This window comes from Arachis hypogaea, chromosome 18, assembly GCF_003086295.3.
Source record: "Arachis hypogaea cultivar Tifrunner chromosome 18, arahy.Tifrunner.gnm2.J5K5, whole genome shotgun sequence".
NCBI lineage: Eukaryota > Viridiplantae > Streptophyta > Magnoliopsida > Fabales > Fabaceae > Arachis > Arachis hypogaea.
Genome location: NC_092053.1, coordinates 10,415,117 through 10,420,408, shown reverse-complemented (window position 1 = coordinate 10,420,408; position 5,292 = coordinate 10,415,117). Strand labels below are relative to the sequence as shown.

Genomic DNA, 5,292 nt, shown 5'->3' with positions numbered 1-5,292 from the left:
TGAGTCAGTTGCAAATTTCAAGTGATTTTAAATCAGAACTTGTGAAGGCTCATCGAGACAGTGAAGCGTTACATAAGGTATTACCAGCAGTCGAACAGGGGAAACAGTGGAGAGTGTCAGAAGGTCAGGATGGTTTATGGAGATTCAAGAACTGGATTATTGTGCCAGATATTGGAGACATGCGACAGAGAATCTTAAAGGAAGCTCATAAGAGCGGGTTTTCAATTCACCCAGGGAGCACTAAAATGTATCAAGATCTGAAAGCGATGTTCTGGTGGCCATGTATGAAGAATGATGTGGCATTGTATGTATCTAAATGTTTAATGTGTCAGAAGGTTAAGATTGAGCATTAGAGACCATCAGGGACCCTTCAGCCTTTGGAGATTCCACAATGGAAATGGGAGAGTATCGCAATGGATTTTGTAATAGGTTTGCCTAGAACCCGATCTGGTTGTGACGCTATTTGGGTGGTTGTGGATCGACTAACAAAATCAGCTCACTTTCTTCCTATCCGAATAAGTTGCACAATGGAGGAATTGGCTCGAATGTATATTAAAGAGATTGTCAGGTTGCATGGCGTGCCTTCTACCATTATATCTGATAGGGATCCTCGTTTCACATCAAGGTTCTGGGGAGCTTTTCAGCGTGCATTCGGGACTCAGTTAAGTTTGAGTACTGCATATCACCCTCAGACAGATGGTCAGTCAGAGAGAACTATTCAGACCTTGGAGGATATGCTAAGGGCTTGTGTTTTGGACCATCCGGCGAGCTGGGATCGATATATGCCATTAGTGGAATTTGCTTATAATAATAGCTACCATGCGAGCATCGGAATGGCTCCATATGAAGCTCTGTATGGCAGAAAATGTCAATCTCCACTGTGTTGGTATGAAACTGGAGAAAGGAGTTTATTAGGGCCTGAGATGATAGCTGAAACGACTGAGCAGATAAAGAAGATTCGTAGTCGAATGCTTATAGCCCAAAGCCGCCAAAAGAGCTATGCTGACCAGAGGCGAAAGCCTTTGGAATTCGAAGAAGGAGAACATGTCTTTTTGAAAGTTACACCAACCACTGGAGTGGGAAGAGCTATTAAGACTAAGAAACTAAATCCCCGTTATATTGGACCGTTTGAGATCCTAAAGAGAATTGGGCCAGTGGCTTATAGAATTGCCTTACCGCCGTATCTTTTGAATTTGCACGATGTATTTCATGTATCACAGCTTCGGAAGTATACTCCTGATGCAAGTCATGTTTTAGAACCAGAACCAATCCAAGTAAGAGAAGATCTAACACTTCCAATAATTCCAGTGAGAATTGATGATACCAATATTAAACAATTACGCGGAAAGGAAGTATCATTGGTAAAAGTAGCTTGGAGTCGAGCTGGTATCAAGGAACATACTTGGGAGCTCGAATCAGATATGCGAAAGGACTATCCACATCTCTTTTCAGGTAACTAGATTTGAATTTTGAGGGCAAAATTCTTTATTAGGTGGGTAGGATGTAAACCCCGGTTAAATTAGTAGATAATTAGTCAATAAATTAATTTTTAATAAGGAATATTAGAAACACGAATATTATATCAAATTAGGATAGAGCTCATCGAAACGAGAATTTTGACACCAATTTTGAAGAAATCGGTCCAAGATTGGACCAAACGGGCCGAACCGGTTGAACCGGGCCCAAACCGGGCTGTGGGCCCAATTAGTCCAACAATTAAAAAGAGCCACGGGCTCTTGTTTCTCTTCATTTCCCTCAACGACGCTCCTCCCAGGGAAGAGAAGAAGAGAGATTCGTTTACGGTGAATTCCATTTCACGTAACTTTCCCGTTTGAGCTCCAATCGCCGCACCGTTTGCGGCCACGCATTCACCGCATTGAGCTCTACATTTCTACCGGAACAATTTCATAGGTAACTTGCTATTTCACTTCAGCCTTTCATTTCCCCAATTTTCGAGTTTGTTAAATTTCTTTGATTTTTGATATTTTAGGATCCAATTAGCTTGAGAGAAACGTTCACTCTTGCTTATGTGAAGCTTGGGTAAGGTGAGGATACGATAATTCTATTTTATTTTCATTGAATTTGAGCTTTGAGTATTAAATTGGATGTATATGTGTTATGAATGTGTATTAGGTTGTGAATAAATAATTGGAGCTTGAAATTGTGAATACTGGAACTTGGAGGAAGTGGATTAGTTAAGTTTTGAGGGGCTGTCTTGGTTTTGAATAAATAGCTTTGGTCGTTACGTGAAAATTGGCTAAGGTATGGTTTAGGTTTCTTGCATTTAATATATAATGTTCTGTGAAAACTTAGGCTAGATGACCATTGGATAAGTTGGAATGCAGGTGTATGTTTAATGTTTAGTAATTTGTCGATGAATATATTTGGTTGAAGTTTATTGGATAATTAGTTTTTAATTTTGGATGGTGAATGTTGTTATGTTAATTTGGAGAGAATTATGGTTGAATGTTATTGTTGATGAACATGGTTAGTTTGGTGCTTGTTGATTAACTAATGATTTGGTGAATTATTGATTTGAGGTATAACTATTGTGGAGGTTGTTGTGATAATGAGGTATTTTGTGTTAAAAGCCTAGGATTTATGAACTATGATTCTTAGTTGAATTTTGGGTTGTTGGATTTGAATATTGTATGAGTATAATTGTTTATCTGAGGTAGACTTATTGTGGTGACTGTTATGATGATGAGGAAGGGTATGTTGAATTGAAAAGAAAGCAGGTTTGGACCCGAAAAGGGTGGCAAAGTCCGAGTTTTAGAGGAGATGCTGCCGAAATTTTATAAAAAATTAGAGATTTTATTTAGATGATTATTTAAAAGAGATTTAGATTTAAAGGTTATATGGTTTGATTTTGAGTTATTAAGAAAGTGAGTATGTTTTAAGTTTGAAGTTTGATTCTTAGAATAGAATGAATTATGTTTTGAATTGAAACTATTGATGGATGGAATGGGAGGTGATATAATGAAGGATAAGGATTGAATATGTTTAATGTATGATGATGAATGAGATGCAATTGAGAATGATGTGGATGTTGATGAATTATAATTGAATTATTTATATGGCTTATGAATTTGAATAATCTGAGATACGAGATTCCCTGGATTAAGTGCCGTGGCTTGCCACCACGTGTACCAGGTTGAAAACTCGATACTCTGTTGACCCTACGACGTAAGTGTGACCGGGCACTATATAAATTCCCGGGAATGTTACCCCCATTGAGCAATATTGATTATTTGAGAAAAATCTATGCATAGACTCTTGGGGATGCACGTCGGGAGACAGTCTAAGGACAATTCAGACTTGTCGGGTTGGCTGGATAACCGACAGATGAGCCTCATCAGCCATAGGACAGGCATGCATCATATGCATATTACTTGAATTACTTGCTTGTGCTCTAATTGGGTGTGCCTATCTGTATTTGCTATGCTAAATGTGTACTTGTTACCTGCAGTAGTTGTAACCTTCTTGTGTTTGCCTTTATCTGTTTATTTGTCTGTGAAAATGCATGATGGAATTGGAGGTATGGAGGAATGGCAGTATAAGACTTAGATTTAAGGTTAAGTTAAGTTAGGATTAAATATTTTAGGAAACCACCTTTTATGGCTTCTGTTTAATACTTTAAGCTCTACAATCTGAGTGTCGGCGTTCTAGGATTGCCTCTGGCATTCCCATGACCTTATATATTATGTGTGTGGCACCTTTACCATACTGAGAACCTCCGGTTCTCATTCCATACTATGTTGTTGATTTTCAGATGCAGGTCGGGAGCCATCTCGTTAGTCGTCTGGACTCTTAAAGCGGAGGGATTACTGGATAGTGTTGTTGTATAGTTTTGCTGTACATTGATGTATATATATGTACTTAGCTTTCTCTCCGCATAACTTGTCCTTTTTGATCCTCTTAGAGGTTTATGGAGAGGCAGGATTGTGTGTATGTACTTTTGGGTTTTGGATATGTATGTATATATGTGTAAATATTTTCCGGCCAGTCTTGACTTCGCAGGCTGAGTTAGGAGCTTGTTATTTTGTATCTTTGGCACTCTATTCCTACTTCTGTTATCTTATGTTTGACAGTTACGGTTTTCTTAGCATGCAAGTTAACTCGTTCCTTGAGCGTTGCGCTTTTATCTCGCTATTTTTATTTCCCATATTCTTCAAGGCTCCTAGCATATTATAACTCTTCTGCTATTATATGTACTCATTTTATTTTAGAGGTCATAATACCACATCACCTCTGTTTTACGACTTAAGCGTAAAGCTTTGTGTGGTAGGGTGTTACACTAAATGCATCAACTCCAATTAAATTGAAAATGTTGCGGTTTGAGGTGATGTATGACTGTATGTCTCATTCACGTATTTATATTATAACGTTATCTTTTAATTTATTTCTTTTTTAATTTTAAAAATAGAATTGCCTTCAATTATCAGCAATAAACACGTAAGGTAAGTATATCATACTTATTTTTTCTATAAGTACGATAGATGTTCTCCTTTCCGTCACAAGAGGAACCTTTATGCAGAACTGTACATTCCAATAGTTCTAGGTTGTTTCAACCAAAACATTCTTAAGGCTTTATCAAAATATATTCCTCACACTGTTTTTACAAAATAAGCATATTATGGTACCTAATATCATAAACTAGTTTCATATTAGGTTCCCTAATATGCTGTCAAAATACTTAAAGTTCCATGGACATAGATCATGAGCCTTAGGAAGAGAAATGCAACTAGCATAAATAGGACATGTCAAATTGTAATGCTCTGGCTAGAAGAATCTGCTGCCATAGCAATTTTCTTTCGGCCCTTTTTTTCCTTCTTAGTGGACCGTTGCATCTGAATATCCCAGTGACGAACTGCTCTGCGACCAACGTCATGAGCAATGGGATTATAAGGTCCCATCACCAAGTCTAGTGCAAGCCTCATTCTTGTGTGATCGTTGACATCCTACGGAACAATTTCAATTAAATAAGGATGTGGAATGGGTTGGGACTCAATTAAATTATGATTACGAAAGTGAGTCCTTATATAAGATACCTCCAAGTCAACGTTTCCCCACACCCAATTCAACATCATCCATTGGCAAACCTAAACCCCGCAGTCATTCCTGCGCGTTATTAACAAGCATAAATTAATCAGCAATGGGTGTACTGCCAAACTAGGGAATAGTTAATGCACATGCATCCCTTAATGCAAATGCAGAGTAACGGGCAACATATATGGTGATGCTTACGATCCTTCAGCTTGCTGGCCTATTGGGGGCTCTGTAACATCAAAA

General features: G+C 38.1%; 1 long non-coding RNA gene across 1 annotated transcript; it reads left to right on the top strand.

The window, feature by feature from the left end:
- Window positions 1-1,991: 1,991 nt before the first annotated feature.
- LOC140181607 (uncharacterized) lies at window positions 1,992-4,144 on the top strand. Its single transcript, XR_011876578.1, has 3 exons — window positions 1,992-2,045; window positions 2,134-2,262; window positions 3,773-4,144. It is a non-coding gene; the product is annotated as an uncharacterized lncRNA (long non-coding RNA).
- Window positions 4,145-5,292: the final 1,148 nt, after the last annotated feature.